Here is a 23,074-nt window from a genome sequence, read left to right as displayed (position 1 = left end):
CTTCCCATCTGCAGCTTGAGTTTGTGTCTCTGTCACAGCAAAGCATGTAGCTGCATTTCTGGGCTCCCAAGTTTCCATTTTTGGTGCCAAACGAATAAAACTCAAGTGATTCTGTCTCTGGCTTTGTGGCTCAGGCTGCCCTAAAGCTTGTGATCATCTGGCCTCAGCCTTCCAAGTGTTGGAGTACAGGTATGCCCCACCAAACTTGATACTATTGTCCTTTTATTTAAAAAAGATTTATTTTGTGTGTGTGCACATATGTGCAGGTGCATACAGGGGCCAGGAGAGAACATCGGGTCTCCTGCAGCTAGAATTACGAGCGGTTGTAAGCTGCCTCATGTGGGTCTGGGATCTGATTCCAGGTCCTCTGCAAGAGCAGTAAGCACTTCCAAGCATGAAAGCTCTCAGGGCCATCTCTCCAACCCATGCTGTCGTGTGTGTGTGTGTGTGTGTGTGTGTGTGTGTGTGTGTGTGTGTGTGTACAGATCATGTGACAAGAATCAGTTCTCTCCTTTCACCAAGTGGGCCCCAGGGACTGAACTCAGGTCATCAGACTTGGCAGCAAGCCCCTTTATCCCCTGAGCCATCTTTTGTGCCTGCCCCTGAACCTTGATCTTCCTACTTTGATTTTCAGAGTGGTAGATGCAAGTGAGCGCCACCACATCCAGATTACACAGTGCTGGAGAGCAAACCTGTGACTTCATGCGTGGCAAGCAAGCACTCTGCCAATTGAGAATGGCCTCCATAAGCTCATATATTTGAATATTTAGTTCCCAGCTGGCAGAACTGTTTGGGAAGGATTAGGAGGTGTGGCCTTGTTAGAGGAGGTGTGTCACTGAGGGTTGGCTTTAAGGCTCCCAGTGCTCTTGTGGATCAAGATGTGAGCTCTCAGCAGCTCCTTGTTCTGCCATCATGGGCTTTAACCTTCTGACACTGCAAGCCAAATTAAATGCTTTCTTCTGTAATTTGACTTGGTCATGGTGTTTTATCACAGCAATAGAAAAGTAACTAAGATGTACACATGCAAAATAAATAAATAAATTGAAAACAGCAACAGGCATATGCTGCCATGCCTAGCTTTATTTATTTATTTATTTTGTGTGTGTGTATGTGTGTGTGTGTGTGTGCGTGTGTGTGTGTGCAGTATGTGTTGTATAGATAAATGTCACATGTGTGGGCCGGTGTGCTCACATACAATGGCCAGAGGTTAACATCTGGATATTTTCTTCAGTCACTTCTCTGCCTTCATTTATTTATTTTGAGACAGTCTGTCACTGAGTTTTGTCTTCTTGGATAGACTGGGTGGCCTCAACCCCCCACCCCCTCAGGATCTGCCTGTCTCCAACCGGCAGCTCTACATTACAGGCAGCATGAGAATGCCTGGCTTTTAGCTGGATGCTGGGGATTTGAACTAAAGCTTGTGCAATAAGCACTTTACCCAGTGAACCGTCTCCCCAGCCCCTGGCTTAAAAGTAGCCTAGTCTTCATCAAGATTTCTATTTGGCCCAGCGGTGGTGGTGCAGGCCTTTAATCCCAGCACTCGGGAGGCAGAGCCAGGCGGATCTCGGTTCGAGGTCAGCCTGGTCTACAGAGTGAGTTCCAGGACAGGCTCCAAAACTACCCAGAGAAACCCTGTCTCTGAAAAACAAAAACAAAATAAACAAACAAACAAAAAAAGATTTCTATTTGATCTGCATCCATTTAGGTCCACATTACCTATTTTATTCAGTGACCTTTATGTTACTGTATTATTTATTTATCTTGGTGTTTTAATTGAAGATTTGGCCTTGAGAAAGCCTCCACCTCTCTCTCTCTCTCTCTCTCTCTCTCTCTCTCTCTCTCTCTCTCTCTCTCACACACACACACACACACACACACACACACACACCTTCCGTTCTACAAAGGGACATTTTATTCTATAAGTTAGAAGTACTCCCTATATCTTTCTGACATGCTCTGTTATTAACCAATGTCTTGTTTCTGTAGATGGGCACTTTAAAAAAAAAAAGCAACCCTTTTGTGAAAGGCTGAATTAGCTGCATATAGAATTTGGCTAATTGCAATTGCTCACAAGTGGTATTTTCTGTTAAAGCAAAGTATCCTGCTAGAACGTTAAATCGCATGGCAGGAGCAGATATAAATGAGGACACTGATTTATCAATGGGAGCTCTCTCAGTGTGTCTGGTCTATCGGGAGAAATGAAGCCATCCCTGTTTCCTCCTCTAGATTATAATTAGAAGCTGAGTCTTTGCACAGCATTTTTAAGTTACTCTTAATTTTCAGCTTCTCATTAAAAATGTATATTTGTTGTCTGGGAAGATTTATTAATAGTTCTGCAAATTCTCTGCAGCTCGTTGGGAACAGATTGTGTATTTAAATCGGCTTTTCAGGCACTCGAGAGCAAGCGCCACCCTCCTCGGTGCTATGCACGCGGAGAATACTAACCAGGAGGCTTCGTGCAGCACCGGTTCCTCCCGTTCTTTGCCAGCACCTCAGCACCTTCATTTCAGCAGCGGCACTTCTGCGTCTACCTGACCAAGTCAGGGTCTAAGGCTTCTAGAAGTCCAGGAAGTGCTGGCTTGGGTGGAGCCTGTGGTCACACGCGCTTCTCCCTTCTGTCCACAGGATGGCAGCATCGAGTCAAGGCTCCAGCCTGATGGGGCCGGCTCTGGGAACTGCAAAGACCAGGTTTCTTCCTGAGAAAGAATGGTTTTAGTCTTCTCCTCCAAGGCAACCCTCCTAAAGCCGTGCAGAGTGTGGTCCGCCCACCCCACCTTCGCTGCACCTGGTGGACAATGACAACACTGTGGTGTATTAGATGATGTTTTGTTTTGAGACTATGAGCATGCGTCTTGGGTCGGCTTTCAAGGGGCTGACTTAGTAAGTGCAACTGAGCAAGAAGGCTGGGTTCAAGCCGGGCGGTGGTGGCGCATGCCTTTAATCCCAGGACTCGGGAGGCAGAGGCAGGCGGATCTCTGTGAGTGTGAGGCCAAGCCTGGTCTCCAAAGCGAGTTCCAGGAAAGGCGCAAAGCTACACAGAGAAATCCTGTCTCGGAAAAAAAAAAAAAAAAGGCTGGATTCCCTAGCTCATTTCATGCCCAAGCCATTCAATGGAAAGGATTATTGTGTTATTTAAAGAGGGACCGGGGGTACTTCTCAGTGATAGAGTGCTTGCCCAGCATTACAAAAACAAGACACATCTTACAAACATGTAAAGAGAATAGAAGACACTGTTGGATGTCTGATTTGCCTATACCCTACGCTTCAAACGAGAGCCAGCATCAGAATTTCACGGAGAGACTGCTTAAAGCAGAGATGGCTGGATCCCTCCCCCCAAAGCTCTTGACTCAGTAGACTCAGGCTAGGGTTGGCTTATTTGCATTTTAACAAGTTTTCCAGTGATGTGGAAGCAGCTGGAGCGGGGAATTGGTGCTTTATACACTCACATTTAATCCTTAGCAGCCCTTTGATATAAGTATTGTCCTCATTTTGCAGATAAGAAAACCTCGGTTCAGAAGCATAAATCCTTGAGGCTGGGGATGTAGTCTAATGGAAGAGCACTCACTTAGACAAACTGTCTAACAGACCCCAGGAGGTGGTAGGCTGTAATGCACGCCTCGTTGTCTGACTCCCAAGCCCTTCCTCCATCCACTGCACTTGTACTTTGGGGGTCCCTCTGAGTGTCATGGCTTCCAAACACAGGAAACTGGGACCCATACCAGTGTAACAGTGTGAGACTTGAAGAGTCTATGAGAAGTTGCTGAGCTGGCATGCGCAGACGTGCTCCTGTGCGCAGGACATGGCTCTTTGTACCATTTACTGACACGTCTGTCTTTGGAAATGAAATATTGGTACTATTAGGTATTTCAACCCCAAACTCCAACCTTGAATCCGGAAGATGGTGCGAAAATGAGGCAGAAGTAATAAGTAATTACAGAATCTGTGAGCTTGCCCACGGAGAAGACACAGTTTGTCTACGGAAATAAGCAAATCAAAATTGGGTGCTCTTTCCCTAGCGGTGAATTGACATAATGATGATTCATCCATGGAGCCCTGTGTGTCACCTGGGCTGGACTGAGCAGAGACTCTGTTCTGTGTTTACTATCCAGGTAATGCTTTCCTCCCCCAATTCCCCAACTCTAGATCAAGAATTAAACCTGAACTCTCAGAGGCAATATTTGGAATAAATATCTGTAAAGAAGGGGGAGAAGACATAGAAGAAAGAATGGAGGAAGACTTAGAAAGAGGGAGGGAGGAGAGGGGAACTGTTTCCCTCTTTTTAAGTCTTCCCTCCATTTAGTAGGTTTTGGCTTGCTCCGGTTCCTTTTTTGCAATCATCCCACTGACTGGTACATCTCCAAAACCAAATTGGATTTATTTATTTATTTATTTATTGGTTTTTCAAGACAGGGTTTCTCTGTGTATCTTCACGCCTTTCCTGGAACTCACTCTGTACCCGAGGCTGGCCTCGAACTCACAGAGATCTGCCTGCCTCTGCCTCCTGAGTGCTGGGATTAAAGGTGTGTGCCACCATCGCCCTCCAAATTGGTTATTTTAAGCTGTGTGTCCTGAACTTCCAGAGCCATGGCCCAGACCCAAGTGTTCCAAAACGCTTCTGGAACCTTCCTCCTTGAGAGCCATCGTAGCTAGACCAGGCACTTGTCTCATAGCAAAGGGTTTATTCCGGCTCGTGGTTCCCGGAGATATAGTCCACCATGACGAAGACTATGGTAAAAGGAGCAGGGGGTGGCTGGTCGCCTCGCCTTCATAGCCGGGGAGTATGAGCCAGGAAGAGCCAGGCACCCTTGTTTGAGCAGGTAACAGCACAGTACATCATGGGGAGCGGGGAGGCAGGGAGGCCTGTTCACCTCAGGGCGAGCTTGTTCATCCTTGCTCAGGGCGAGCATGCTCAACTCGCTTTCTCCTTATTTGGGACCCCAGCCCATGAAATGATGCCACCCACATTTAAGGTGGGACTCCTCACCTCACTTAACCGAATCTAAAGAATTCCTCACAGACACGCCCAGAGGTGTGTTTCCATGGTGATTCTAAGTCCGGTCGAGTGGACAAGACTGACTAGGACAATGGCTAAACATCTGGAGGAAGAGAAGCGTCTACCTGGCAGGGAGTGAGAACAGGGTGGGAGGAGGCCGTGCTCCTCAGAGCCTAGACTTGAGGGGCGTGCCCTCCTCACCCAGCCTGCCTCCCTGCTCCAGCTCACAGGAAGGCAGAGGCCAAAGCCTGGGCTTTCTAGCCCCTTTGCCCTCACACGGTGTACTTGCTGCGCCATAGGGGCCAGAGCTTGCAGCGGGGGAAGAGGGTAGGATTTCTGAGGAAAAAACGTGACAGAGAAGGACCAGAAACTGAAGAGACTGCAGCAGGTGTGTGGTTGGGTTTGCTTTACAGCAACAGAACACCCGAGGTAACGTAGAACAAGCGAGGGCTTACGTTGGCTCCGGATGCTCCACTTTGGGTTGCTTGGTCCTGCTGCTCCTGGTCTGTGGTGTGGGGAAGATGGAATGCCTGCTCACCTCAGGGGAGCCAGAAACAAAGACAGACAGGTAGGGCTGGGGTCCCAGCGTCCCTTTTGATGACGTGCCGATGGCTTTATTTTCTCCTACTAGGTCACACATCCTGAAGGTCCCACTGCCTCTCATCAGTGCCACAGTTGCGGAAGGGTCTTCATCTTTGGGGGACGTTCCAGATCTTCTAGACCCAAAGTAGGACACTACCAGACAAAGCAAAACTAACACTTGGAAGTGTGGCCTGCTGGTCTGGAGGCTGGGACAGTGGCCTTGACCCCCGCTTTGTCCTTCTTTGCTGGGGACTCAGCTCACACCAGGTCCCCAGAGCAGCACACACTGGGGCTGCTTGGGACAAGGCCATTCAGTTCCAGCCCAGGGATGGCCACACCGCTGTTCTCCCATCCAGAGGATCTGACACTCCCACTCCCCACCCCCAGAGAATGTGTCCCCTTCTTTAATTCCATTCTGCTGATGTTGGTGCTCAGCCTCACTATTCACCCACCGGCTTCCTCCAGTGACATAAGCATCCAAACACCCCTCAAAGGTAGACTCCATGGTGGACAGAGTATGGCCCTTGATTAAGTGGAAAGCATCGGACAGGAGCCCCAGTGTTCAGTAAAGAGGGAACCCGAAATAAAGACGTCAATAGTGAAACTTTCTCGACTGGTCTCTCTGCTGACCGTCTGCTCTGGACTGAGTGTCTCCTAGAACTCACATGCTGATGCTCTAATCCTGTTTGATGGTGTCTGGAGACTGGCCTTGGGTAGAGAATTAGGTCATGAGGATGAAGCCCTGTGAATAGATGAGTGACCTTATAAAAAGAAACAGCATCTCTCAGTCTGCCTCCTCTCTTGAAAAATTATTTCTATTTGTTAATGCAAATGGATGTTTTCCTGTGAACTGCGCACATGTCTGGAGCACACGGAGGACGGAAGAGGCCATCGGATCCCCTTTGAACTAGAGTTCCAGACGACTGTGAACTGACATGTGAGTGTGGGAATCAAACCTAAGTCCTCCGGAAAGGCAGCCATCTCTAAGTCCCTCTGACTCTCTCTTTACCGTGTTAGCGTAAAGCAAGATGGCAGCCACTGCAACCCGGGAAGAGGGCCTCACCAAGGACCGTCTCTTGGACCTCCCAGGCTCCAGAGCGCTGAGATCAAAATTTCTGTTAAGTCACCAGTCCACAATATTTTTGTTTTGGTGCCATTTTCTTAGCTACTTGAGAGTGACTACTATCTCAAAAGAAACATATGTGATATATATGTTTGCATATATGTATATGAACTTATAAAATGAGCCCTGACCATTTTCTTATTTTTAAAATAAGGATAATCAGGGGCTGGAGAGATGGCTCAGTGGTTAAGAGTGCTTACTGCTCTTGCAGAGGATCCAAGTTCAGTTCCCAGCAACCACAGGATGGCTCACAACCAACTGTGACTCCAGCTTCAGGGGATCAGACGCCTCTGGCCTCTGAGGGCACCTGCCACATGAGCACACACCCTTACACAGACACATCATCACAAATAATAAAAATAAAATTTAAAGTGTAAAAAATAGAGTAAGTTTACTATAGCCTCTCACAGGACCCTCTGGGAGCAGAGGTGTTAGTGTGGTCCACGGGACAGGTGCAGGCTTCAGGAATGATACACAGGAGAAGAAAGGCAGGGAACCGTCAGGTAACAGGGCTCCAAGGTCCCTACGAGCTGCTCCGAGATCAGACAATGTTTACTGAGGGTCTACTAAACGATGCTTATTGGAATTTAGGGCACAAAGATGTCTAAGACATGGATCCTGCCTTTCCTGGTGTATTAACTGGCTTACCCAAAAGATAAGGCTGCTTCAGTGTGATTCCACACAATTACAGACCCAGCATGGTTTATGAGACGGGGTCTCCTGTCTCCACTTTCCCAGTGCTGGGATTGAGATGAGCCTCACCATAGCCAGCTTTATGTGATTTCTGAGGCTTGCAGGGCAGGTGTTTTACCAAATGAGCCATCTCCCCAACCCTGTTCTGCAATTTTTGATCCTCCTGCCTCACTCTCCCAAACTGCTGGGATTACAGGCCTGTACCACCAGGTCCAATTTGAAAAGAATGACATTGACACACAGTAACAGTGCTTATTGGCCACTTGCTCTGTGCCAAGCATTTCCCCTTGCTTTATAGGCTGGGCACCCCAAGGTCGGACTAGTGGACAGTGTGGGCAGCAAAGTTAGGCTTCAGACACAGGGTGTCTCAGTGGCCACACCCAGCACAGCCCCTCCGCTGCAGCCATGTCTAAGATCACCTATGAGTCTTCGGAATTAGTTTATCGCTTCAGCTTATCCTGGGAGGTTCCAAAACGTTGGGAAGGACTTTCTAGAAGTGGGTCTTGAAGGATAAGGTAGAACTTTCTAGTCAAATGTAGACAAAAGTGACCCAGGTGGAGAGGCAAAACACTTATTTCTGGTAGCTGAAGAGCACAGGACGCAGCTTTAGAAGTCCAATTGATTGTGCACCTGTGACTCCAGAAGCCGGATGAGGGCAGGGAAATAGGAAGAAAAAAAAAGGAGGTGCCTTGGCTGGTGGGTGGGGACCATCCTGTGTCAAGCTTAGACCTCTGACAGCAGAGCCGCTAAAGAATGAAATAACGCAGGCTCTGGACCACCCTTTTTTTTTTTTATTCCAGGATTGTAGACATATTGATGGAAAATTAGCATACGCAGGAAAACAGGAAGATGACAATTTATAATTAATCTAGCCAGAAGCATTGTAGAGCTTCTGGGAAGAGTCAAGGGCTGGCTGCTGAAAATTGGATGCACTGAGAAGTGGTTCTTGTTCCTCCCACTTACTTTGCGTGGGGCTGAGAAGAAAGGCACAAGTTCCAGCTCTGGATGGAGAGGCCCATTGGGAGGCTAGGTCTCTGTGCTGCCCGGCAGCCTGGTCACCTAGGTGACCGGTGGGCCCGAGGACTCCAGCTGCAGGAGCTGAGTGGCTGCGTAGGGTGAGGACGGCAGGCAGTTCTTCCCAGGGATGCCTCTCCTTAGGCTGCCTTCTCTGCTGGTGGCCAGGGCCCTTCTCGCCAAGGTTTCCCCAGTGCCCCGCCTTCCCTTTTAAAGGTTCTTTGAGAAGCGCAGATCTCTGTGAAATTAGATGGGGAGCAAACACTGTCAGTCCTAACGACTTTTTGATTACTGGGAGGATTGTCAGGCAGGAGCTCTGGAGGCAGAGAAGCCTCCTTTAATGGCTGATGTGCTAGACTCCCGGGGCGCAATGTGAGCCTAGCCAAGGGGCCAGCTTGCTGCGCAGCTCTTGGGATGCTGTGAGGACTTCCTGCTTTCCTTGTCCGTGCTGACAATCAGTAGCAGAGGCAGGGGTGGAGGAAGCAAGCTCAATTTGGGTATCCGGAACACCAACAGGCACAAGCCAGGGGACCCTGGGGACGTGACCTCAGCTGCTGCCTTTTATCTTCATGGGCACCCCTCTGGCGAGAGAGCTAAGATTATTTTTGTTTTGCAGGTGAGGAGACTGAGTTCGGAGATGATGCCAGCCGTTGCCTACCCATATGTCGGATCCCGCAGACGCCCACCGTTCTTGATTCAGTACACTCTCAGCAGTGTGTCCCTTCCTCGACGGCACCTTCTCCTGAGTTCCCTGTTCGCAGCTTCCAGGACCTTGACAAATGCTCAAGGTCAAAGTTCCCAGGGATAAATCCCAGTGTTTACCTCAAGATGTGTGCCTGTCGTTTGGGGGGTGGCTTTTGTTTCTAGGGTCCAAACGGCATCAGAGGCCTCCGGGAGTGATCTTTGGACTTCACCCTGCTCCCCTGCTTGTCCAGACCACCTTTCCTACGCCCCTCGGATGTCCTTGTGTCCTCTGGTGTCCTGCTGCACCGCACCAAAGGTCGTTTAAACACTAAATATAGCAGATATAGAAATGAGTGCCAAAGAACCGCCTGTGGTTCGGTGTGAAGTGCTCCCTGAAGACGCCTGTGCTGAAGGCTTCATTTCCAGCGCTGCAGCGTCAGAGGCCAGCGGGTTATGGGAGGCCTGAACTGGTCACAGAATTCACCCGTTGACTTAGGGGGATGGACTGGGAGGCACAGCAGACTGCAAGAATCAGCAGGAAGCAAGGAGCAGGCAGGCGTACTTGCAGTCTAGTTTTGCGTTGGTTTTATTTTGCTTTAGGTTTGTTTTTTAGTTCCTCCAGACGGGGTTTCTCTATGTAACCCCCCTGGCTGTCCTGGAACGCGCTCATGTAGCCCAGGCTGGCCTCGAACTCATGGAGATCCGCCTGCCTCTCCCTCCCAAGAGCTGGGATTAAAGGCGTGCGCCGCCGCCGCCGCCGCCGCCGCCGCCGCCGCCGCCGCCACCACCCGGTTTGTTTTAGTTTTTTTTTGTTTGTTTGTTTGTTTTTGTTTTTCGAGACAGGGTTTCTCCGTGTAGCTTTGCGCCTTTTCCTGGAACTCACTTGGTAGCCCAGGCTGGCCTTGAACTCACAGAGATTCACCTGGCTCTGCCTCCCGAGTGCTGGGATTAAAGGCGTAAAGCCAGGATTTCATCTAGCTCAGGCTGGTCTCAACTTTACTGGGTAAACCAGGCTGGCATAGAACTCCTGATCCTCCTGCCTCAGCCTCCCAAGTGCTGAGATTATAGGCATGAGCCAACACACCCAGGGCCCTGCCCCCATTCTATTTTTTACTTTTTTTTTTCTGTTTTCAATTCAGCTAAAGGTTTATCATTTTTATTAGTCTTTCCAAAGGATCAACATTTGGCTTTTTAAGATATTATATAATAGTTTAAAAAAATCTTGATCCTGTCTCTATTTATTCATATTACTTTTTTCCCAGGTTGGCCTTGCACTTGCCTTGAAGCCCAGGTTGTTTTCAAATCACTGTAATCCTCCTGCCTCATCTACTGAGTGCTGGGATACAGGTGTGAGCCATATGCTTGGCTCCCTCCTATTTTATGTGGAATTATTATGTTATTTTTTTAATTCCTTAAGCTGTACAAAACTCATTTTGAAATGTAGTACTTCATTAGTGTTTTTCATACTTAAAATGTCCATTATGATTTATTCTTTGATTTGGCAATCATTTATATTTCTTAATTCCTGAGGGAATTCTCCCAGTTATAATTTTTGTTTTGCTCAGATGGAGTACGTATCACACTGTGGTCAGAAAACTTTGTTCGCATGTTCCCATTCCTTTCAAATGGTCTGAACTGGACCTACTCATTCGTTAGTCTCCATCAACAGCCCGGGCACTGCAAGCGTGTGGACTCCGGATTTCAGGATTATTGAGCCATTTGTATGTTGTGGCCTTTCCCAGTTTTCGTGTGCTTGAACTGCTGTGTACTCAGAGACGTCACCATTTCGTGCTGCAATTGTGGGTTTGTCTACGCTCTGCTATAGTTCCACACCTTTGTTCTGCATGCTTTACATTTGTTATTCAACGCTTTACATGTAGTGGCTGAGAATTTGTTTATTTACTTAGTGGCTGGCCTTGCAAGCACCCAGACCTGAGTTTGATACCCTAGAATCCACGGAAACAGGGGTTGTGGTGGCCACTTGTAATATCGGCACTGGGATGGAGGAGACAAGTGATCTCTGGAGCCTGCTGGCTGGCCAGCCGAGCCTATTAGGTGAGGAGCAGGCCTGTGAGAGACCCTGTCTCAAACCCAAGTGGGACAGCATGTGAGGAGTGACCGCCAAGTTTGTCCTTTGGCCTCCACCAAGTGGCAGTGCTGCTGACCATGTCCCAAATGACAGCCCTGGCCCGAGCTACGCCAGATTCTGATTGGGTAAACAGAAACCTGAAGTCAACACTCCTCAGAAACCTCATGATGTGGGTTTCTGTGAGGAAATCCACTACTCACGTCCCTTCTCCACACCTTATAGTCACCTGTGTTGGGCAAAGCACATCTAGCTCCTGATTAACCCCAACAGCCAGTGTCATGCCAAACACCCCATCCTGCTGACTGTCATAAAATCCATTTGATTTCCCTCAGGGCTGCTGCTCTCTCCATTCTTTGAGACAGCCGGGCAGTGTGTCCTCCCGATAAACTGTTTTTCTACCCAAGGGGTGGTCTGGTTGGTTTTGATGTGCTTGCTTACAGTGTGCAAATGCAAACACACACACACACACACACAGGCTCTCACAAAACTGCTCAAACACAGACTGATAAGTTTTAAATCCCCACTTGCTGGGTATCCACTGCTGCTGATGTAGTAAGCCAAATCAAACCGAATTAATAAATCCAGGTTTAATGAACAGAGCAGAGAAATCCTGGATGACCCTTGGGAAGGCAGGGGAAGAGTCATGGGGGAAGGGTCACATGGCAAATATGGCGTGGTCTTGAGCAGCCCCAGGGAGGGACTGGCTTTAGGTGGGATTCCTCAGGGGCAGTGGTCTGGACTGGGAGGACAGCTCTAGGGGAGGGGCTACTGTTTGATGGGCTTTGAGGGGGTGGGTGTAGCTAGAGTTTTCCTGCCTGGCCCACAGTCAGGACAAATCTCTCTCACCTGCCAGTCCCACAGCCGCTCAAACCCGACCAAGTAAACACAAAGACTTATATTGGTTACAAACTGTATGGCCGTGGCAGGTTTCTTGCTAACTGTTCTTACAGCTTAAATTAATCCATTTCCATTAATCTATACCTTGCCACATGGCTCGTGGCTTACCGGCATCTTCACATGCTGTTTGTCATCGTGGCGGCTGGCAGTGTCTCTCTGACTCAGCCTTCCACTTCCCAGCTTTATTCTCCTCCTTGTCCCGCCTACACTTCCTGCCTAGCCAATGGCCAATCAGTGTTTTATTTATTGACTAATCAGCAACACATTTGCATACAGAACATCCCACAGCAGGTGGGTTTGGGGAGAAAGAGATGGGGGAGGGGAGTTGAGGTGGAGCTTCCACCAGAACATTCCAGACTCTTTGGGTATATGGGTGTCAGGGGCTGAGGGGGACCTTCCACCAGACTCCTTGGGTATAGGGACACTGGTTCAAGTCTGGCTACTTCCTACGGGCATGGGATAATGATAATATTATATCCTTCTGGGGCCTTTGATGGAGTTGAAGACTAGATAGTTATAATTATAGTTTTCCTTAGTCATGATAAAAGGTTAATTAGATATGAAACTTTAGACTCGCAAAAATAGGATAGATGATAGAATATTTTCTTTAATTTTGCAACTACAAATAGACTAGATATTGTAACTGTAATTCTTGCTTGATAACTGTTTTGTAATATATAATTTTACTATGTTAAACTTAAAAATCTTCCTTTATTTTGTTTTGTTTTGTTTTTCTAGACAGGATTTCTCTGTGTAGTTTTGGTGCCTGTTCTGGATCTCGCTCTATAGAACGAGCTGGCCTCAAACTCATAGAGATCTGCCTGGCTCTGCCTCCTGAGTGCTGGGATTAAAGGCATGCACCACCACAGAGCAGCTAAAAAATCTCCTTTTTTGATTAGGCAGAAAAGGGGAAGTACTGTGGGATGTCTTTCTGTATGCTGTGAATATGTGATCTTCCTGCTCAGCCTCCCGAGTCCAGGCAAGCTGTGCGAGGTGTAGCTTTGTTGGCCAGGCTCTGCTTGAACTGTGCTCAGGCAAGCCTCTGCCTGTTGAATAGCTGGGACTGCAAGCATATGGTACTGTTCCCGGCTTTCAGTCCTCTTCCAGAATAGCGCACAGAATTCGGGACCGCATGGGCTTAAGTTTATTGTGAGGGATGCTATAGAGGTGAACGTACAGGTGTATACAGATAAGTCCCAGGACATTCTGAGGGAGGGAGTTTCTATGCGGCTGGAGTACAGCACCCTCACAGCATGTGGAGGTGTTCACCAGCTAGGAAGCTTGTCAAGGCCCTTCACACGGAAGCTTCCACAGATGTTTCGTCATGTAGAAATGGTGAATCACTAATGCAGTCTCCAGCCCCCCTCATTTTCTCAAAGGGGGAGTAGGCAGGTAATTAAGGCACGGCCTTTCTAGTTAGCAGCCCCCATCCTGAAGCTATCCAGGTGCTCAGCATGATACACCTCGTTAGAGTAAAAGAAACTCTTACTGCCCAGGAATTCTCCGGAATTTAGGGGCCTTGAGTCAGGAAGCAGGGTCAAAGGCAAAACAACAGAAAAGAAGGTTACCATAGGGAAGTACAGCTTTTAGGATCTCCGCCAGGAGAGGACAAGGACCCAATAGGTATTTCTTCTTATGCTACATAGGCTCCCTATGTCTCTCCTGTACTCCTTTGGTCTTTGATGATTTTGGCTTCATCCTCATGTTCCAGACAGCAGTGCTTCATTATGCCAGGTCTTCATAAGCCAAAGGGACTTTCTGGGAGCTCCAGCTTAAGCTTTGGGTCTAGGACCAGTTCGCTTGGCTAGGTGATGAGGCACCCTGATGGTCTTCAGTCGGCCATGGCCACCACAGATCAGGGAGCACTGCTTAGTGGGGGATGGAGGATGGTGAATTCACCAAAGGAAACTATGTATTGTTGTCCTCTAACTTTCTCAACCGTGTGCTCAAAGACAGAACTGGAGATGTCGATCCCTCTTGTCTATGTTTTGATCATAGGTGGTGAGTGTTTTCTTATTTCGACTGAAACCAGACAGGGTCCTCTGATGTCAAATTTGTGAGCCAAGTAAACATTGCATTGTTATTCTTAGGGGGAAAAATCACTAAGAAATCAATTAAGAGTCAGTTTTCTGGGACTTCTAAATGCCAGAGTTCAGACTAAACTGTGTAACTACCTTCTCATTCCAAATGGTGGGAAGTGAGGAGGGCATTCTGGAAAGGCCATTAGAATCACAGCCTGCAGTCTCCTACTTCCCCAGATGAGTGACTCGGATGTGAGTACCCTGGTGTTCTCTGATATATATATATATCTTCAAGTGATACCCAGGGTCTGGAAGTCAGAGCAGAGGCAGGACAGATTTGGAAGGCAGCTTTACCTCAGTGAAGAGGAAATCACCTACAGGCAGCTGTAACATAGCGTGTGCATCGCTGCTCTCTACCTCCCACACTTGGGCTCCAGGAGACAGAACTACACTTCAGAAGATGCAATTAAGTGTAACTTGTTTCTAGAAAAAAAATAAGGTGTAAATTTCAAATTCAAGCTGCAAAGAGATGAAGTTAATCTGGGCTAATCTTCTCATGCTATTTGCAGTGGTGAGTGACTATAACAGAGGCTAATAACCCTGACCACCATTAGCCTAATCCACTGTGATGCTGGATATAATTCTGCATCATTTTAATAATCTAATTTAGTGTCTCCTAACCAGTAGGGGTCCTTGTAGCCTTATGAGTATTAACTCTAAGCTCCTTTAACTCACGGCCCCAGATGATCAGCACCTCTGGAATATAAAATACATGGTGAATGAATGGGAGTAGCCACCATAAGCATACCTTAGCTCTCCGAGGGAGACGAGTGCTCGAGATCGGATGTGTGTGTGTGTTGGAAAGCAGGGCCTCTTCTTTTTAATAAACCCATAGTCAACTACCAAGTGAGGATGACGCTGAGGAAAATGTGGTGCGGCTCTAGGTGGGTCCTGGTTACTGTGCCAGCACAGAAGGCATCCTCACAGCCAGGTGTGGTGGCACACACCCCTGTAATCCAGAACTTGCAAGACAGAGGCAGGTGGGTCATGAACTAAGGCCAATGTCTGCTGCGTGGTCAACCCTCACTCCCCCCCCAGTCTCAAGATGATGTCGTAACACGGCTTTGGTCTTGTTTCTTTTATTTCTCAATGATTTTTAGGAAAGTTCCTTCCTCTTGAACTTTCACTTCCTGTGTGAAAGGTGATGTGATGGTGAATTTTTATTGTCAACTTGATGGAACTTAGGATTACCTAGGTTACAAACTCATAGGACGTCTGTTGAGGGGGTTTCTAAAGAGGTTTTACTGAGGAGCGGAGAGAGCCATCCTGAACATCCATCATTCTGTGGGCTGGCCTTCTGGACTGAATAGAAGGGGGAAGTGACCTGAGCACCAGCATACATTGCTCTCTGCTTCCTGACTGTGGGTCCAAGGTGACCAGTCACCTCAAGGTCCTGCCTTTCCCACCCTGATGGGCGGCGCTCTCAAACCATGAGCTCAAGCAAACCCTTCTTTCCCCAAGTCTGCTAAGTGCATTGTCATAGCAACGAGACAAGCAAGCAATACATGCAATGTAGTGAGGGCTGTGAGCTAGATGGATGGACAGCCTGTTCTCATTAGCACCCGCTTTTCAGGACCAGCACCTTGTTACTTTTTGTATTTATGGGTATGAATGTTTTGCCTGTGTCTATGCATGTCCACCATGTGTGTGCCTGGTGCCCATAGACCAGAGGAGGGTGTCAGATCCCCTGGGCCTGGAGTTACAGATGGTTGGTTGTGAGCCATCATGTGGGTGCTGGGAACTGAAGTGGGGTCCTCGGGAAGAGCAGCCAGTGCTCTCCCCCTGTTGAGCCACCTCTCCGGTCCCCTCTCCCCCTGTTGCTTTCGACAGACATATAAATGGGCCCTTTCCTGGATGCTGGGGCCATGTTTCTCCTCTCTGGAACTATTCCTATTGAGCTGCAGGAGTCACTCTTACCCACACCCCCCTGGATTCTGCTATTCATAGACTTGTCCATTTTGAAGAACTGGGACCACCTTTGCATCCTAATGCTGTTTTTCTAGCACTCGGTTATATGTAATGTAATAACGGCTTGACTGTTTTTAAAGGTAAAAGACGGAATTTTACTTATGGCTGGAGGTAGTTTAGGAAAGATAAATGAATGGATTTAGCAGCAGCTACATTTTTTTTTTCTGTTAAATTCATCGACATACCTGCTAGCAAGGACAGTGTGTTATTTTTAACTGTTTTCCCCCCTAATGAAAGATGCCAGTATGGTCCTCCCCCCCATCCTCACCCAGAGGTAAGGCCAAAGAAAGACAAGATGTTCAGACTGGCTGTGCCGACAGAAGCCTAGCAGCTAGACAGAGAGCCACTGAGCTGGAATAACCTGATGGCATTGTTTGCCTATGCAAACGGCCCTTGAATGCAAATTAGTGCAGGTTTATGGGCTCAGGATTGAAAAGAAAGGGATTAAGCTGTGATCACCTCACCGTCTTTAGGGCAGCCTTGGCCCCCTCCATAGCCCTGTCCTCCCAGCCTCTTAACTGGATGAAAGAAAAGTTAGGGGACTTGGGGCCAGGCTGGACACGAGCAGGTACCTTCACCAGCACTGTTCCCACACAGCCAGTCCCAAGTCAGCTGACCCTTAGAAGCACCCGCAGGACCCAAGAGCCACCCTAGATGTTCTGTTGAATCTACAGGATTGAGGGGCCTGGTGTGTTTTCTAAAGCTGCAGAGGGGGTTGTACTGTGCAGCGAAGCCCACTTGTTTATGAACAGACCAATGGGGTCACTGCCTAGGGCTTTATCTGTACACAGATGTGGCTTCACCTCTGGTGAGCAGCTGGCCTAGACTGAAGCCCTTTTCCAGTGTCCTGTTGGAGGGGGTGATCTGGATCAACACTGCCTTTAGGGCAGCCTTGGTCTTGCTGTAAAAAGTGATCGTTTCTAGGGGTCTCTTTTCCTTCTTTCCTTCTTTCCTTCCTTCCTTCCTTTCTTCCTTCCTTCCTTCCTTCCTTCCTTCCTTCCTTCCTTCCTTCTCTCAACTAAATTGAAACTCTTCCTTTGAAAACTCCCCTTTAAGAGGCTGGGCGGATGGCTCAGTGGTTTGAGTGCTTGCCAGACAAGCTGACTACCAGAGTTCAGATTCCCAGAACACACACAAATGCTGGATGGGCTTGGCACCCACTTATAAACCCAGGGCTCTTGGAAGATGCAGACAGGGACCCTTTGAGAAAGCCAGCTAGCCAGACTAACTGAAATGTGTTGTTCTGAGTTCAGTTGAGAGACCCTCTGACTCAGTGAATAGACAGTGTGGAGAGAGACCGAGAAGTCTGTAGACATCAGCCTCAAGCCTCCTCGTTAACACCCACACATGTGTGCCTACACACTTATGAACATGCTTGTATACAGGCACACACATCACACCCACATGCAAATGATTTTAAAATACCCTGTTCAACGCTGAACAGGGTGGCTCGCACCTGTAATTCTAGCGCTCTGGAGGCTGAGGATTGTAAAGTTTAAGTGATTTATCTTAAAGAAGGAGGAAAAAATGTAGGGAAGGAAAGAGAAGGACAACAGCTGCTCATCTTTTAGGGGTTTGCCTGTGTTGCGTGTGTTGTTTCCCTCTTGTTTACTTAATGCTGACGTGTCATACGGGCGTGTGCCATAGCACGTGTACACGCACGTTCTTCAGTTTCCTTCCAGAAGTGAGGAAGGCCACAGACTGAGCCCCTTCGATGTCACACTCCCGTCCCCTTTGCACAGAGAAGAAAGTGGAGTCTCTCCCAGATCCTCCGACCAGACCCTGCTCGCGGTCTGATGCCTAGGTTGATTAACACAGGGCTCACCCATTACTAGCCTGCAGAACCAGCTTCTCATTCCATGCACCTCGCGGGGCCAAGGGTACCCAGTCCATTTAACGCCTCAGCTCGGTGAGTCACTTGCAGCCCAATTTTCTGTGGCCTCGTTTTCCTACCGGGATAATGGGTATACTATTTGACACCCTGTCTCCTGGGTGACAGCTGACTGACGCTTGAGGTCCTTAGATGGAGGTGCTGCTGACTGTCAGCATAAATGATGACCGCTGAGTCATCACAGAAAATACATTTGTTCATATGGAGTTTTTAGACGAGACCTCTCGGGAATGAGCAGCCATAGAAATAGAGCTAAACAAGTTTTTGAAAAACTTTTTTGGTCTAAACACCTAGAAAAACTCCCAAATATTAAGTCCTCTTTGAGAAAGTCACATGATGGGGCTGGAGAGATGGCTCAGAGGTTAAGAGTACTGACTGCTCTTCCAGAGGTCCTGAGTCCAATTCCCAGCAACCACATGGTGGCTCACAACCATCTATAATGAGATCTGGTGCCCTCTTCTGGCCTGCAGGCATATATGCAGGCGGGACACTATATACATAATAAATAAATAAAATCTTTAAAAAAAAAAAAAAAGTCACATGATGACACTAAGTTTCTGCCTAGAGCTCTGAAAGATTCCTAGGAAGGAAAGTGAGAGTTCAGGGTATCTGCTCAGGGGCTCGGTTTCCCATGCATCTCTTGCTCTGGGACCCATCTAGTGGCAATCCTCTGTGTGTGCCTGTAGCCTGGAGCTGCTGGACACGGTTCTCTTTTTGGTTCCCAGTCACACGCAGGGTCTTCCTATTAGCGCCATGTGCATATGGCTGCCTATGACCACAGACGGAATTTGAAAGGGGCACTTTACCCTTGTGACTGCAGGACCTAGACTCTGACGTGGTCCTGGCTGTTGCCGGGGTGTCGCCACAGGCTGCGAGACAGGTTTAATTGGTTTGAAGAAGTGCATAATGCCTCCTTCAGCCTGTGAGCAGGGCCCTGGGAAACAGAAAATCCCTCTGGAGCTTTTGATGCCATCATTCCAAGAGGGGGCTGCAGCTCAGGCAGGGAGGCTGGGCGCATCTCTGTAGAAAAGAGGGCCCAGGGAACTCCTAAGGGCTTGTTAGGGCCCTTCTGCCAGCTACTCAAGACAGAGGTGTCCACTTGGGCTAGGAAGAGGGGCTCCCCACCAACCTCACCTAAGGTGTTGTTGCATCTGCTATGGCTCTGAGCCCCGCACCCTCTAAGAGAGTCTGCCCTTCTCAGAAGGGACACAAAGGACACCACCAGCCAAGAGCATGCTGCCACATGAGGAGGAGGTCCTTCTGAATGACTGAACTGAGTTCTCTTTCTAGTCCCCAAGAGTGCTGGCTTCTATCCAGTGACTTTCCAGACCTTATACTCAGATGTGTGAAAAGATATGTCCCCAACTGAACAAAAACCTTAGAGTTGCCTTGTGGAGACCGTGGACATTGACTCTGATGGACGTTATACACTCCACCCTTTCTCATTTGTGCATTTCCCTCAAGGAAAACAAAGTCACTGCAACAGAAAAATGTTTCTCAAATAGAAATTCGTTTCTTCTTTGGTGACTTGTGAAAGTTTACCACAACTCCATTCAAAACTTTCAGGCACTTTGCTTTTTTTGTCTTTTAATATCCTTTACCTTTTTAATAAAAAGTAAAAAACAAACAAAAAATACATCCATGTCCTGAATAGAACCTTTCTATGTAAAGATCTCACTAAACAAATAAACATAGGACCAAACAAAATATGAAGCTGTGAATAGCAATATGATATATTATGAAGCATTTATATATGTATGTATATATTATATATGAATGTGCAGGTATATGTGTGTGCACCTATGTATGTATAAATATGTAAATATTTGCCTACATACACATCACACACACATACATATTTATACTGACCTCTTTTAGATTGAAGTCCAAGGCACTTTTTACAATGAACAGGTTAAAGCCATTAATTTAGAACATAACTGTTTCTGGGTACATATCAATTTAGGGTGCCAATTTCAGAACTCACATCTTTCCTTACCCACCTTGCTTTATGTGTTGAGCAGGAGATAGCCTCAGGAGATTAGGAATGTGTCTGAATGACTGAACTGAGTTCTCTTTCTAGTCCCCAAGAGTGCTGGCTTCTATCCAGGGACTTGCCAGACCTTATACTCTGATGGGCCACTACCATAGGCTAAAAGGGGCTTTGGGGCGGCTCAAAGCTGTGACTTGAGTGCTTTTCACATCAGACTAGAGAAAGGCCACCTCCTGCTGACATTACAGTTCTTGTATATCATTTATACTGTGCAATATCAAATGGAATTTTCAGATGTACACATTTTCATCCTTACAATCATGTAAGACCTGTCCATCACCAAACAATTCGGTAACTGAGGCCTGAGAAAGAAACAGCTGAATTTTTGAATTATTGGTTACCAGCGCAGTGTGGTGAGGCCAGCGCTTCTCAGTGTAGATTGCATATGGATCACCAGGAGCTCTGGTTAAAATGCCAATTGTGATTGAGTGGGCTTGGCGTGGGGCCTGGAGAATCTGTTTCTAACAGGCTTAAGGGGATGTGAATGCCACAGGTCTGTGGCTCTCACCTGGGGTAGCAAGGATTAGCATATGGCTACACACACGAATTATTGCCCAGAGCCTCACTCTAACTCTGGAATTTGTGTTTCTTTCCTTGATTGTGGGTGAGTTCCAGCTTTGATGGGAAAGGTCAGAAGAATATATGTGTTCTCTATACATGTAAACATCGTAGCCGCTCTACAAAGTGCTAGACAGAAAAGTCAAAATAGACAGCTCCATTTTTGAGCAGGAGATGTATAAAGAAACAAATCAATGTCTCTCAGTCAATTACCAAATTGGGAGTTAGCTCATTTCCTTTACCCAGTGAGTGAGTAATGTGCTAAAACCAGGTGCCCTAGAGTTCTGACGGCTTTAGTGGGGCTCAGCCTAGCATGGGACTGAGCAGTAATGCAGATGCTGAGATAAACGACTTGTGAACACAGACAGCCCTGGCTACTCCAGCCGACTGAAGCTGGACACTTAGAGACTTGACCGTTGTTGGGCGTGACTAAGAGGTGCCACAGAGGCCCAAGCCTTACCTAGGCTGAAGAGACTTCTGGCCTCTTGTTCAGGACAGCACCTGGGGTTTTGCATGATCTGTGGATCTGTGTGCATTTCCGGAGTTTGTGAAGGGAAGAGGCAGGCAGGTAACTCTCCCCTGATGCTACTTGGTCTGCACCTGTCCAGTGTTATGTGGAAGTGATGCCAGGAAGCAAGGTCCTCACAGGGAGTTGTGTGGACCTACGGAAGACTTCCTTCATCCACTTGGATACAGAATAGGACCCTGGCAATTGGAAGGAAGAAACTCTGAAACTCTACAGGTGTCTCAGAAGCTATAGCGAGAAGGAGGGAATGGGTTTCCTGAGCCGCTTAATTCTTCCGTAAGGGGAAGTGTGGTCGGAACCACCTCCTCCCAGCGAGAGTGAAGAGCAGATGAGGAAGCCGGCTCTCTGTTGGGTCATCTGCTGGGTCTCTCTGTGCACATCTTGTCTCCTTTTCCGGCACCAATAACAAGCTGCAGAAACCTCCATCCTCCAGAGAGAGTGCCAGCTCAGAGAGGTACATCTCCAGTTCTCACTGGGCCCTGCCTGCAGAGAATTCTAATCTCGGTTGTCCTCTTACACAGAGAAACCCAATGCTTAGAATTCTGAGTATTTTGAGGCAAAGTAAACAAGACTCTTTTTTTTAATGCCCAATTGATGTTGCCAGAGGAAAGCTGGTTGGCTGTGCCTGAGGCAATCATTTCCAGAATGGGCCCTTTGCATTTAGATAGAAAGAGTCTACGCTTTCACTAGACTGGCCGGCAGCTGCCGGAGGAGTGGCGGCTTTAAAAATCACTTCTGAAATGGCTTGATAGAATTTAGGGTAGAATTATTCTTCTAAGCTCACATCAGGGCTATTTTTGTCTCTACTACTCACTCCGTCTTGGAGAATGAGAACATGGCCGTCCAGCACGCTTGTGGAACCAGGACCCTGGGCCTGGGTGTCGGGCAACCACTAACAGCGATGTGTACTCAGAAACAGTCGTTAGGAAAGCAGGCTGTCACTCAACCTGCTAAAGACTAGCTTGATACAAAATGTTAATCGAAAGTTACAATATATTTTATAATATAGCAATATATTTCATATTTAAAATAAACTGTTATGCTTTCTCCTATCATTAAAAAATAGCAAGCAGTACAGAGGCAAGATGCAGATTCATACTGAAGCCCGCCTGGTTCGGAATATAAACACTTCCATTTCTGAGTTTGCTGTGAAAATGGTTCCTCCATCAGCATCCTATTCCTCACATCTGTTGCTCTCGTGTGGCCAGCACAGAACGGAGAGTCTGGGACTAAATCCATCGCGTTATTGTGCCACTTAACACCTTGCATGATGAAGGTGGATCAGCTCTGGTCGGGATCCAAAAACTGACACAGCTCGAGAATGTCTTTTAGCCCCGTCCTCCCTCCGGGAAGCTGGATGTCGGCTGTTCCATCAGATTCCTTTCTTTGTTTTGTTTTGTTTTTATTTGCCACTGTTCCTATTCTTTTTTTATCTTATTATTTATTTATTTAATTTATTTATTTTTTTTTTTGCCAGAAATGTCAGCATCTCTTTGGGATCTTAACTGGAGGTTGGTATTGAACTTTGTGCTTTTCCTCCACCAGCTGGATTGGTCACCTTGTCCCTTGTCGGCCCAGGCCCAAGGTTACAGCTTCCAGAATACGATTCTCGGTGTGTAAACAACAGTTGCAGGGCACATGGCACCTGGTTTGGAGGTGGTCTGTTGAGGGTTTGACAATGTTGTTCAGAGGGAACTCCAGTTCACGTTTGAGCGTTTCCGGTAATGGCGTAAGACAGAAAGATCTCAGTTACCTCCCTCTGTGTTGTCTGTCGACCTTGTTCATAAGCTGTGGCCTGTTTCAACAAAAAAAAATCTACCTATTCCTCGTCTGGCAGGAGTTAGCTGCCAGTGACTGTTCGTGCAGCCTGGCAAAAGCTCCCCCTACCACAGGCGGACACCATCGCTGCCCCTCCGCTCTCCCCT

General features: G+C 47.6%; 1 long non-coding RNA gene across 2 annotated transcripts; it reads left to right on the top strand.

Annotated features, from left to right (window-relative positions):
* Window positions 1-1,883: 1,883 nt before the first annotated feature.
* Window positions 1,884-9,232, top strand: LOC128106525 (uncharacterized). 2 transcript variants are annotated; one of them, XR_008216738.1, is made up of 4 exons: window positions 1,884-2,880; window positions 3,496-4,109; window positions 5,625-6,512; window positions 9,022-9,232. It is a non-coding gene; the product is annotated as an uncharacterized LOC128106525 (long non-coding RNA). The 2 variants fall into 2 exon arrangements; XR_008216737.1 differs by having other exon boundaries at window positions 3,496-6,512.
* The last annotated feature ends 13,842 nt before the right edge of the window (window positions 9,233-23,074 follow it).

Source organism: Peromyscus californicus, unplaced genomic scaffold (assembly GCF_007827085.1).
Source record: "Peromyscus californicus insignis strain IS unplaced genomic scaffold, ASM782708v3 Scaffold_9__1_contigs__length_137607984, whole genome shotgun sequence".
Lineage (NCBI taxonomy): Eukaryota > Metazoa > Chordata > Mammalia > Rodentia > Cricetidae > Peromyscus > Peromyscus californicus.
This window is presented reverse-complemented; position numbering and strand designations above follow the sequence as displayed.